The sequence below is a fragment of the Arvicanthis niloticus genome, chromosome 9, assembly GCF_011762505.2.
Source record: "Arvicanthis niloticus isolate mArvNil1 chromosome 9, mArvNil1.pat.X, whole genome shotgun sequence".
NCBI classification, from domain to species: Eukaryota; Metazoa; Chordata; class Mammalia; order Rodentia; family Muridae; genus Arvicanthis; species Arvicanthis niloticus.
Genome location: NC_047666.1, coordinates 82937120 through 82950375, shown reverse-complemented (window position 1 = coordinate 82950375; position 13256 = coordinate 82937120). Strand labels below are relative to the sequence as shown.

At 43.8% G+C, this 13256-nt stretch overlaps 1 long non-coding RNA gene across 1 annotated transcript; it reads right to left on the bottom strand.

The window, feature by feature from the left end:
* Positions 1-9687: 9687 nt before the first annotated feature.
* LOC143443437 (uncharacterized) lies at positions 9688-13043 on the bottom strand. Its single transcript, XR_013112395.1, has 3 exons — positions 11948-13043; positions 11688-11840; positions 9688-10899 (listed from the first exon to the last, which is right to left on the bottom strand). It is a non-coding gene; the product is annotated as an uncharacterized LOC143443437 (long non-coding RNA).
* Positions 13044-13256: the final 213 nt, after the last annotated feature.

The window sequence follows — 13256 nt, the reverse complement described above, 5'->3', positions numbered from 1 at the left end:
TTCTGGAGCCCAGAGAATGGAGTTGAGCAAAGAGAAGTTCAAAGAAGTGTCACATCCTGGCACAGCCAGCAGCAGAGGGCAGGCCCTGTGTCAGACCTTCCTTTAAGTACTGTGTGTGGTTTAAGGCCCAAATCCCCCAGCTATCCCAAGAAGTGGATACCTAATTATCTCCTACTTAGTATAAGAAGCCAATACGTTTTTTGTTGTTTGGTTGTTTGAGTTTTTTTGTTTTGTTTTGTTTTGTTTTTTTGTTTTGGTTGGTTTGTTGGTTGGTGGTTTGGTTTGGATTGGATTGGTTTGGTTTGGTTTGGTTTTTTGAGACAGGGTTTCTCTGTATAACAGAGTCCTGCCTGTCGTGGACTTGCTTTGTAGACCAGGCTGGACTCAAACTCACAGAGATCTGCCTGCCTTTGCCTTCTGAGTGCTGGAGTTAAGGGTGTGTGCTGCCACATGCAGCCTGTGCCCCATTTTTAAATTTGGATTAGTTTGTTTGGTGATGTCTCAAGAACTCAAGAAACTTCCTGAGTTCTTTATATATTGTGTATATTAGCCTTCTGTCAGATGTGGAGTTGGCGAGGATTTTTACCCAATCTATAGGCTGCTGTTTTGTCCTATTGACAGTGTGCTTTGCCTAACAGAAGCTTTTCAGTTCCACGAGGTCCCATATGTCGATCTTAGTGCCTGAGCCATTGGTGTTCTGTTCAGAAAGTTGTTTTTTATGACAATGAGTTCAAGGCTATTCTCTGCTTTCTCTTCTATTAGGTTTAGTGTATCTGGTTTTATGTTGAGGTCTTTGATCCATTTGCACTAGAGTTTTGTGCATGGTAATAGATATGGATCTATTTGCATTCTTCTACATACCAACATCCACTTAGACCAGCACCATTTGTTGAGAAGGCTTTCTTTTTTCCATGGTATTTTTCTGGCTTCTTTATCAGAAATCAAGTGTTCATAGGTATGTGGATTTACATATAATTCAATTTTATGGATCAAACTGTCTTGTTTTTATGCCAAAACCATGTGATTGCTATTACTATTGCTCTGTAGTACTGCATGAAATCAGAAATGGTGATACCACTGGTGTTCTTTTGTTGTATACGATCGTTTGAGCTATCCTGAGGTTTTTGGTTTTTTTCATGAACTTGAGTGTCATTCTTTCAAGCTCTGTAAAGTATTGTGTTGGAATTTTTATGAGGGTCATGTTGAATTTGTAGATTGCTTTCAGTAAGATGGTTATTTTTATTATGTTGATCCTACCAATCTGTGAGCACCAGAGATCTTTTTATCTTCTGATATCTTCTTCAATTTCCTTCTTCAAACGCTTGATGTTTTTATCATAAGGTCTTTTCCTTGGTTAACCAACTACCCCAAGGTATTTTATATTATTTGTGACTGTTGTGAAGGATGTCATTTTCCTGATCTCTTTCTCAGCCCCATTGTCATTTGTATACAAGAAGGCTTCTGATTTTCTTTTCTTTTGAGTTAATCTTGTATCTGACTACATCGCTAAACTTGTTTGTCAGCTGTAGGAGTTCCCTGGTAGAATTTTGGGGGTCACTTATGTATACTCCCATCTCATTTGCAAATAATGATACTTTGAGTTCTTCCTGTCCAAATTATAGCTCTTCGATTTCCTTTACTCTTCCTATTGCTCTGGCTAGAACTTGAAATACTAGAGCAACTATATTTGGAGAGTGGACATCACCTTGTCTTGTTCCTGATTTTAGTGAAATTGCTTTGAGTTTCTCTCCATTTAATTTAAGGTTGGCTATATGCTTACTGTAGATTGCCTTTACTATGTTTAGGTATGCCCCTTGTATCCCTCCCCTATCTCTCCAAGACTTTTATCATGATTTAGTGTTGGATTCTGTCAGACTTCTTCAGTGTCTAATGGGATGATCATGTGGGGCGTTTTTCTTTCAGTTTGTTTACATGGTGGATTACATTGACAGACTTTTGTATGTCGAATTGTCCCTGCATCTCTGGGATGAAGCCTACTTTATCATGGTAGGTGATGTTTTTGATGAGTTCTTGCATTTAGTTTACAAGTATGTTATTGAGTACTTTGAATCAATGTTCTTAAGGGAGATTGGTCTGTAATTCGCTTTCTTTGTTGAATCTCTATATGGTTTGAGTATCAGGGTGAACCTCTGTCTTCATAGAATGAGTCTGGCAATGTTCCTTCTGTTTCTATTTTGTGGAATAGTCTGAGGAGTATTGGTAGTAAAGTTTGGAAGATTCTTCACAAAAACCATCTGGCCCTGGGCTTTTCTTGGCTCAGAGTTTTAAAGATTGCTTCTATTTCCTTAGGGGATACAGGTCTATTTAAGTTATCTGATCCTGATTTAACTGTGGTAAATGGTATCTATCAAGAAAATTGTTCATTTCTTTAAGATTTTCCAATTTTATGGAGTACAGTTTTTTGAAGTAAGATCTAATGATTTTTTTTTTTTTTTTTTTGATTTCCTTGGTGTCTGTTGTTATGTTTCCTTTGTAGTTTCTGATTTTGTTAATTTGGTTATTCTCTCTCTGTCTTTTAGTTATTTTGGCTAAGAGTTTGTCTATCTTGTTGATTTTCTCAAAGAACCAACTATTTGTTTTATTGATTCTTTGTATTGTTATTTTTGTTTCTAGTTTATTGATTTCAGCCCTCAGTTTGTTACCGGCCATCATTTCCTCTTGGGTATGATTGTTTGTTTTTGTTCTAGAGCTTTCAGGTGTACTGTTAAGTGGTGGTTATGAGAACCCTCTCATTCTTTATGGAGGCACTTAGTGCTATGAACTTTACTCATGCTTTCATTGTGTCCCCATAAGTTTGGATATGTTGTGCCTTCAGATCCATTGAATTCTAGAAAGTCTTTAATTTCTTTCTATTTCTTCTTTCACCCAGTGGTCATTGAGTAGACCTTCAGTTTCCCTGAGTTTGTAGGCTTTCTGTTGATTCTGTTGTTGATGATGTCCACCTTTAATCCACAGTGGTCTGATAGGATGCAAGGGGTTATTTAAATTCCCTTGTATCTGTTGAGACTTGCTGTGTGGCTGAGTATGTGGTCAGTTTTAGAGACTATTCCATGAGTTGCTGAGAAGAAAGCATATTCCTTCATGTTTGGGCGAAATGTTCTGAAGTTATCTGTTAGATCCATTTGATTCATAACATGTTCCATTATTCTCTATTTAGTTTTTGCCTAGGTGTCCTATCCATTGGTAAGAGTTGGGTATTGAAGTCTCCCACTATCAATGTATGAGGGATAATGTGTGATTTAAGCTTTAGCAATGTTTCTTTTATAAATGCAGGAGCCCTTGCATTTGGGGCATAGATGCTGAGAATTGAAATGTCATCTTGGTCAATTTTTCATTTGATGACTATGAAGTGTCCTTCCCCATTTCTTTTGAATAATTTTAACTAAAAGTCTATTTTGTTAAATATTAGAATGGTTACACTGGCTTGCTTCTTGGGTCCATTTGGAAAACATTTTCCTAGTCCTTTACATTTTGTGATAATGTCTACCTTTGATGCTGAGGTGTGTTTCTTGTATGCAGCAGAAGAATAAGTCTTGGTTTTGCATTCATGCTCTTAGTCTATGTCTTAGTCTATTGGTGAATTGAGTCCATTGATGTTGAGGGGTATCAATGACCAATGATTGATAATTCTTGCTATTTTGTTTTAATTGTTGTTATTGGTGGTGGTGGTGGTGGTGGTGGTGGTGGTGGTGTGTGCGTTCCTTCTTTAGGTTATGCCAGTATGAAAGTTAAGCTCCTTGGGTTGGAGTTTTCCTTCTAGGACCCTCTTGTAGGGCTGGATTTATGGATAGATATTGTTTAAATTTGACTTTATCATGGGATATCTTGTTTCTTTCATCTATGGTGATTGAATGTTTTGCTGGGTATAGTAGTCTAAGCTAGCATCCGTGGTCTCTTAAGAGTTGGCAGCACCTCTGTCCAGGTTATTCTGGCTTCTAGAGTCTCCATTGACAAGTCAGGTGTAATTCTACTAGGTCTGCCTTTATATGTTACTTGACCTTTTTCTCTTTTAGCTTTTAATATTCTTTATTTGTTATCTGTGTTTAGTGCTTTATTATGTAGCAAGGGAACTTTATTTTCTGCTCCAATTTCTTTGGTGTTCTATAAGCTTCTTATACTTTATAGGCATATCTCTCTTTAGGTTAAGGGAAATTTCTTCTATGATTTTATTAAAAGTATTTTCTGTGCCTTTGAACTAGAAATCTTCTCCTTCTTTTATTCCTATTATTTTTAGGTTTAATCTTTTCATAATGTCCCAGATTTCCTGGATGTTTATGTCAGAAATTTATTAGATTTAACATTTTCTTTGACTGATGTACCTGTTTATTCTATTGTTATTTCAATACCTGAGATTCTCTCTTCTATGTCTTGTATTCTGTTGGTAATGCTTGCATCAGTTGTTCCTGTTCTCTTTCCCAGATTTCCCATCTCCAGAATTCCCTCAGTTGTGTTTTCTTTATTGCTTCTATTTCCACTTTCAGATCTTGCACAGTTCTACTTACTTCCTTCAACGGTTTGTTTTTTCTTGGCTTTTTTCACATTCTTTAAGAGATTTATTGAGTTCTTCTAATTTTCTGATTGTCTTTTCCTTGATTTCTTTAAGAGATTTATTCTTTCTTCCTTAAGGATCTCGATTATCTTTGTAAAATCAGTTTTAAGGTTATTCTCATGTGCTTCAGCTGCATTGGAATATCCAGGGCTTGCTGTAGTGGGATGGCTGGGCTCTGGTGGTGACATATTGTCCTGGATGGTAACTATGTTCTTACACTGACATTTAGGCATCTGGGATTTGGAGTGATTATAGGTCTAGGTGCCAATTTCTGCATTGGTCTTTGTTGAATGGGTGCTTTCTTCCTTAGTTTCTGTTTCCTTTCTAGTCTACTGGCTGGAGTGACCTGTGGTTGAATAGAGGGTCTCCACCCAAGTTGGGAGTTGGACTTCTAATGGCCTCTGGTATGGTGAGGAGTTGCCACCCAAGTTGGAGTTTTGAGTTCTGGCAATCAGAGTGGCCTCTGATCTGGTATAGTCTCTGGGGTTCAGGGTGCTGGCTTTGTCTCTGATCAGGAAGAAGATTTCAAAGGTGGTATGGGCAGGAATATGGTGACAAGGAGAGGAGGGACAGTTGAAGTTATACTGGGTGGGCACAAGTGGGTGGGGATGGATTTCAGAATGCTGGCCTGGGTTATGGTCGGGTAGGATGCGTCTGTGTTTCAGGGAGCTGGCCTGGCCTTTGGTGGAGGTTTTCACTGGAGGCCATCAACAGCTTTCAAAATCTTTTGAAGTGGAAGTTTCTGGTTTCTTTAACAACTCAGTTGTGTCATGTGATTTTTTCCAGAAGCTGTCTTGTGAGAGGATGTTTGGCTGAAGCAGATGCTTGAGAAGGTGCATGATGTTTGGAAAGAGTATAAGCAGAACCCCACAGACAGCAAAAGGACACTCTTGCAGCCCTGGCTGTGCAGTAATTTGCTGGTCTTTGCTATCTATACAACTAGCTTTGCTGCTATTTGATGATCTTTGATGGTTTTCAACTAGTCTTTGCTGGTCTTCTCTTTATAGAGAGAAATGCACCAGTGAACTTCTCATGGTATTCTGGGTGATTCTTGCCACTTCTGCTGACTCATGACCATTTGGCAGAGCCTGCAGTTTCTGCTGGATTGAACTACTGGTACGGATTCATCTTTGATGTTAGCTATTGAACTGGACTACTGATATCCTGACAACGAAGATTGGAATCACCACAAAGAACAACTTCTAAATAGGCCCACAACCTCCTTGTCCCATTAACCATCCTTCTCCCCTGCCTTTGGTTGGTGGGCTAGAAGGGAGGTTGAAATGTTTAAGAACCTTAAATAAAATAACCTTTGAAAAAAAAATCTAAGCCTACAGACTTTCCTTCATGTGATTTTGTGCTTGGAGAAATGTGCAATGTGCGACCCAGAAGGGAAAGCTCCACAGGACCTGCCCATGCTGGTTCCCTGTCCTCTGACTCACTGGAGCTGTGAGGTTGCATTTCCATTCATTATGCTGCCACAGCCCTTTGTTATGGCTGCCTGGATGGACCACACCAAAGCAGCACTGCAGCAGGTGGAAACAGAAAGGAGGGTAGCTCTGTTGTGGATACATGCCCTAGAGAAGGGAGGTGACAGAGACAGGTTCTTCCCTCCTTCCTTTGTTGTCTTTATGTGTTTTCTGTCACTGTGATTAAAGACACCAAGACTAACAGAAACCTGGTGGTGGGGGAGGGTTTATTTCCTCTTACAGCTTAAGGTCCATCATGAAGGGAAGTCAGGGAAGGAACCTGAAGGCAGAGACTGCAGCAGAAACCATGAAGGGATGCTACTTGTTAGCTTGTTCCTAGGGGCTTGCTCAGCCTGCTTTCTTATACAACCCGGGACCACTTTCCCAGGGGTGGTGCCATTCACAGTGGGCTGAGGCCTCTCAGGTCAATCACAAATCATTAAACTTCCCCACAGACTTGATGACCACAGGGCAATTTGGAGACACTTTCTCAGCTGAAGTTCTCTCTACCCAGATGCCCCTAGCTTATATCAATCTGACCCAAAACTAACCAACACAGTTATCAAACATCATGAAATTCAGGTGCGTTTAGATACCCAGCAGTGTGTGAGGCACTGAAGACTCAAATGTAACAAAGCATCACCTCAGCTCTCTGGGAGCTCACATTTCAAGGATGTGGAATGCTAAAACTACATTCAACATGATGTGATGAAAATGGCGGTCAAAGCTTGGAAGGTGCACGTGATCTCCTGGCACTGACAGAGGAGGTGACACTTGAACAACCAAAGGAGAACCTAGAATGAACCCTTGGGCCAAGGAGAGGGCTCAGGGAGAGACACACTGGTGTCATAGAAATAATGCAAGTAAATGTGGAGACAGAAGAGCAGAGGAGATGTTCACATGGGATCTAGACATGGCTGGTAGGTCTTACCACGACACTAAGAGGTAGGCTGTGAAGTGATTCCAGACTTTTACCTCAGGGGGCAGTGAGGAGGCCAGCTGAAGCCTTTATACAGGAAGCAAAATGTGGCCGAATCTGGGGATAGAGTCGAGACAGAGTGAGGGGTGGGCCAGAAGGGAAGGAGCCATCTACAGAGACATGAGCTATTTGAGGAGTCTGACAAAGGTGTGGTGGAGACAAGAAAATCCTGAGAGAGTGTGTGTATTGTCTGACAGGAGCTATGTCAAAGGTCAAGGCCTCAAAGCCATGGGAAGTTGGCAAAACCTTACCCATAGGAGTCAGGCTTGGAACTGGCAAAGCCTTCCTCTGGTCCGAGTGCAAATATTGACAGTGTGTGCAAATAATTGTGTTTAGGAACAACTGACCAATGTGTGCAAAAGTTAGGAACTGCATTTTCTTCTCCCAGATGTTTGTAGCCGTGGCTGCTTCTTGAAGATACCGCTGTCTATTAGCTAGCCTGCCCCCTGTGCTGTGCACAATAAACTCCTGAGGTTCGGGGTTGCAGTGTTAATCATCACAGCTCCATCAGAGAGAGTACAGTCTGCCTGACCCCAGCTTTCTTGTTCATGTAGCTGTCATTCCTTCATCACCTTGCTGCTCCCAATCAGGTTGTAAGGCTCCAGGATGATAAGGTCCCTAGAGGGAGGACAGCTGGCATTGTACCAGAGCAGTGATGACCTGCTGGAGACACAGGCCCACACACGTACTCACATACACACACATGTACACATGCACTCACGAACACACACAGGTACACATGTACTCACATACACACACATGTACACACACACTCACGAACACACACACACATGCGCTCACGTGCACTCACATGCATACTGATGAGACAGACTCTGGACTCTATCTAGGAGGAAACATTTTGAATATTATGTTAAGATACTGTGTAAGTCTCCTCATTGCTGAGACAAAGAAGGAGGGGGTTTGGTCTCTCTCCATCATGGCTGGGAAGGTGTGCATCAAGGACTGGTGACAGGAATGTAGGGCTGTGAATACAGTCAGGAAGCAGTAGGAGGAGGAGGAGGAGGAGGAGAAGAAGAAGAAGAAGAAGAAGAAGAAGAAGAAGAAGAGGAGGAGGAGGAGGAGGAGGAGGAGGAGGAGGAGGAGGAGGAGGAGGAGGAGGAGGAAGAGGAGGAGGAGGAGGAGGAAGAGGAAGAGGAGGACAACGAGTGGATAGGTTCCATGAGGAATCACATGGGCCAGTCATCCCAGCACTGAGGTGGGCTATTTTTGGTTAAGTTTGAGGATGGTCTAAGCTATATAGTGAATATCAGGACTACCAGGGTTTCACCGCAAGATTGTAACAACAAAACAAGGCTAGTGATTCAGCTCAGCACTAACTTAGTCTGTGAAAGGCCCTGGGTTCAACTCCAGCACCACAAACTAAAACTAAAAAACAACAGAAAGCACTGGATGGAGCTTCTGAAGAGGGATATGTAAATATTGCCCTGCAGTCTAATTTACTTCCCAAACTGGCAGTGGTGTCTGTCTCCTGAGTCCCTTCTGAGCATGTGTCCTCATGGACACTTTCCAAGCCAGCAGTGTCACTGCCAGCCGTCCCCACCCACCTGTCTCTAGTTTGCTGTGACCTTTTCATTGAGCTATTGAAACTGGATGTGTCAGAGACAGCACGGGCACTAGCACTAGTGGGGAGTTAGTTGATAGATTTTAAAATAAAGCAAGAGGCCAGGTGGATATCAGGGGAATACATTTCTCTGTTTAGCAACAAGTGATTTATCGAGGCCCTGTAGGGGTCTGAGGAAAGGCTGCACACCCTGTGCCTGAGAAAAGCTCAACTGATTCCTCAGAAATCTCTTACCTGATATTAGGATAGAAACAAAAGTTTAGGGGAAAGATTAATTAAATTCTTGATTTGGAAATGACCCTGAGGGATGAATTCTATTTCCACACACTACAGCGGTGACCCTGCGGTCTTCTGCAGGAGAGGCACACTCTGCAGAGGGATTAGCAATTACCCTGACTTACATACAGTTTTACTCAAACTGCAACTCAGCATTTTTTCCTCAGCTTCTTTCTGGTCCAGTGTGATGTTTCCAAGGCAGCAGGGAGGCTGGGCTTTCATTTCACTCCTTGTGAGCGACTGGCAGGTACCCGATAATAGATCCTGGGTGTTGATTGCATTCTCAAGTGACAGCTATGAGGCCACAGGCTCCAGGACCAGAAGGGCCACACCTGTATCCCTAGTCTGTCACAGAGTCGATTTTTTTTTAGATTTATTTATTTATTTATTTATTTTATTTATGTGAGTACACTGTAGCTGTCTTCAGACACACCAGAAGAGGACATCAGATCTTATTACAGATGGTTGTGAGCCACCACGTGGGTCCTGGGAATTGAACTCAGGACCTCTGGAAGAGCAGTCAGTGCTCTTAACCACTGAGCCATCTCTCCAGCCCACAGAGTCGCTTTACAACCATGAACAACCTTCTGACCTCTTGTGGCCTCACCCACAGATGAAGCTACTGAGAATACTCACAGTGTGCACTCAATAAAAAAAACCAACCAAGACACAGGAGGCCATCTGCTGGCTTCTCTTCCTCTCTGACTCTGGGCCTTTGGGTCTGTTCCCCAACAAACATGTTTCATGGGCCCCTTTAAGAGAAATTCCCAGATCCTACATCATTCTTCACCTTTTATTTCTTCTGGTGTGTGTGTGTGTGTGTGTGTGTGTGTGTGTGTGTGGCATGCGTGTGCACGTATGCACATTTTACAAGTGTGTATGGGTACAGGCACGGGGAGGAAAGCATACACAAAGTGAGATCACATGAGTGTGGCGACCCCATGCTGCTATTAGGAATCGCCCTCACTTCTACCTTATTCATTGGTGGAGCAGGATCTTTTGATTAAACCCAAAGCTCACCTACATAGGTAGTATCTGGCCTGCTCTGGGGATTTCCTGTCTCCATCTCCCAAGGCTGGAAGCACACACCGGCCATCATACCCAGCCAGGATTTACATGGGTTCTGAGGGTCCAAACTCTAATCCTTAGGCTTGAGTGGCAATTACTTTGACCACTGAGTTATTGCCTTACTCCCTCTGCTCTGCACCTTCCTTCTTGTCTCTCCTTTATATCCAAACTCCTGGAAAGAACTACGCATTTGCACTTCCGTATATTTCAGTCAGCCTTGAACTTTATGATCCCAAAGAAAACTATCAAAGTTGCTGGCAATCCCACGTCACCTCATTGGAAGGTCTTGATAGATTGGACTCTCCAACAGCTTTTGGACACTCAGAGCCTTCGTTCTTGAATCAACTCTTTCGTGTCTTCTCTCTCTCTCTCTCTCTCTCTCTCTCTCTCTCTCTCTCTCTCTCTCTCTCTCTCCTTTTCTGGGTATCCCAAGAGAGTCCATCTCTGGAACTCCTCTCTCTCTCCTTTAGTTTGTTTAAACTCCTGAGATCTTAGCCCTCTCCAGCCAGCTATACGCAGAGATTAAGGCACATGCAATCCACCCAAATCAAAGCCCCCAGGAGTCCCATGAAGCCCACTCCACTTCTCCCACCTCCACAAGGCTCGGCAGCTCCCCTGTCCGAATCCAACAGTTCCCCATTATTCACGCATTCCACATTTGCAAACTCACCTACTCACTAAAGTCAATACCCATGGCAATCTCATAATCTGTTTCAGATGTGCATGGAGCGGCCAAGAGATTTGTGTCATCCGACCCCACATCCAAGCTGTAATTCCACAAGGTGTTCCATCCTAATGCTTCAGCTGTCATCATGGCGACATCTTCTCACACTTGTATCACTTACGTGAAGGCTGCACTTTTGTGCATATGGGTGCTTCTAGTTGGTGGTTTTGCTCCATAAATGCCCCCTAGGCGTTGCAGTGAAGTGCTATTTTGTGTCCCTAAGTACCTTGCCTGACAAAGAAAATAAATATATTAGGCACACTCCCTTCAGGCATAAGATACCGTGTTGCTGGACAATTTCAATGTTAACAAATCAGCAATACATACTGAACAAAGTGTCTTTGAACAGAAACACACATAAAATAAACGGTTGGGAATCTGAAATAAGATGTTGTGACCAGAGCTCACGGAACGTCACTCTGTGCATCGGGTCTCTTTTCACTGAGTTGGTTTTCTAGATGACTTTGTCAAACACAATCATAGCAAAAGTGAAAACATCTGCAAATCTGAGAACACACCCTGACCGCCTCCCACCCCATTCTTATTCATCTTAGAAAACGACTTCACTCTTCCGGCTTTAGCCCATAGCCTCAAAGGCGCCCTTTGCTGTCTCAGCCCACATCACCACACAAGCGGGTCCTCTGAGGTCTCCTTTGAGATATTCCCGCTCCCTACACCCTCATGGTCTCAAGTGTAGCCTAGCCACAACCACCTCAATTCCAGCAGTCACATCCTAACTGGTCACTCTGTTCCTATCCGTGACCCTGGCAGTCCCCACACACTCGTAAAGCAGAGCTCTTGCTCCCCCGGGAGCCTCCAGTAGCTTCTCAGGTTATATAGAGCAAAGGCCACGACCTCACCGTGGCCTTCAGCCATGCTGACTCAGTCATATCTCTGGACCTTATATTTCTCCTTCAGAGGCTCATGTGCAAAGGGTTCCTGTGGCTGCCTCCTCCCTCTGCCTCCCAACATCATGTCCTCTGAGGAGGAAGAGCCCCTTGCTCCACAGCAAACCTCACCTCTTTCTTCCTCTCTACCTTCACCCAGCTGTGCTTCCTTCACGGTAATCGTCACCCAGCTTATTCCGGAGCCTCTCGTTATTCCCAACTGAACGCCAAACGTCAGGCGTTTGAGGGCAAGGCCTCTTACGTTCTCTGTAGCTTTCTCTGAATCTGAAAGGGGTACCAGATGTCAAGAGAGAGTCACGAAAACTAACGGTGGGATTTGGTTTCTCTTGCGTGAAGAAGAGAATTCATTTCTGTTCTAAGCAGTGACTTACTCTCTGAGAGCTCAAATGTCATCCAGACTGTCCTCTCTGCTGACTGGGGCTCTGGGCCACCTTCAGCATGTCTGCCCAGGAGAAGCAGTGCCATGCTGCTTCTTTAAGCATCTAAGAAGGTTAAGAAGATCTTCCGTCTCTGTCCTTCAGTTTTGGTCAAAGGGGTTGCCATGGCTGTGTTGTCTTAGGACATTATCATCGCAGAGCCTCTGTGAGCCTGAGCTCACTTCTCTTGTCTCACAAAAACCCATTTCCTTTCTGATGTGGACTGCGGGGGCGGGGCCAAGACACTGGACTGCTTTCGTCTCTGAGAGGATTTACTACAGAAAGAGGGTTTTCTGCTCCTTGGTTGCCTTTCTTTGCTGTGACCAAACAAACAAACAAACAAAACAACAAAACACTGTGCAAAAGCAACATAAGAAAGAAAAGGGGTGGTTTTATCTTAGCCATTACAGTCCTTCAAGGAGAGAAGTCAGAGCGGAAACCATGGAGGAAGGCTTCTTGCTGACCTGTCTGCAGGCCCGCTCGTTGCTAGCTTTCTTTTGCCCTGGCCTAGACCACCTGCCCAGCGAATGCTGTGGCCCACTGGGCCCACCTGCAGCAATTAGTGACCAAGACTGTCCCACAGACATGCCCGCAGGCCAATCTGATCCAGGCAGTTCCTCTTGAAGATGACTCTAGGCTGTGTCAAGTTGACAGTTAATGCTAACCAGGATACCTACACAGGACTGTAGGTGAAGGCACGTACCGGACAACTGTGCCTCTGTCCCTTGGAATGTTCACAGACATTTAGTATTCACACCCAGGACTCAGCTCTGTGTCTCTTACTCCTGCATCTCCCCACAGAAGCATCTTGAGGAGACATTTGTTGGGCCACGTGGTGTCAGGGGCCTTCACTTATCATCGTGGGGAAGGCACAAAGGAGTTCATAGCGTGGGATTATGTGGTGGAGGCTCGGCATATCTTGGCGGACCAGGAAGTAGAAAACAGGACCCGCAACAGGGGCCTTCAAAGGCCTCAGCTTCTTCCAGTTCCACTCTTATCCTCTAAAGGCTCAAGAGCCTCCCAAAACAGCACCACCTGCTGGGGAATCAAACATTCCACCAAGTGGAACACAGATTCAGGCCACCGGCTCCTCACCAAAGGTGTCTGATTAATTTTGAAAGAAAGGAACTACCTTTTTTTGAAGAGCAGGAACTACCTGCTCAACAGATGAAGCAGACACAGCAGTAGAGGATGGAGGAGCTGCCTGCTTTGGCAAGCTTGCTAGCCAGCCAGCCAGAATTATAGGAGTCAGGCTGAAGGCCAC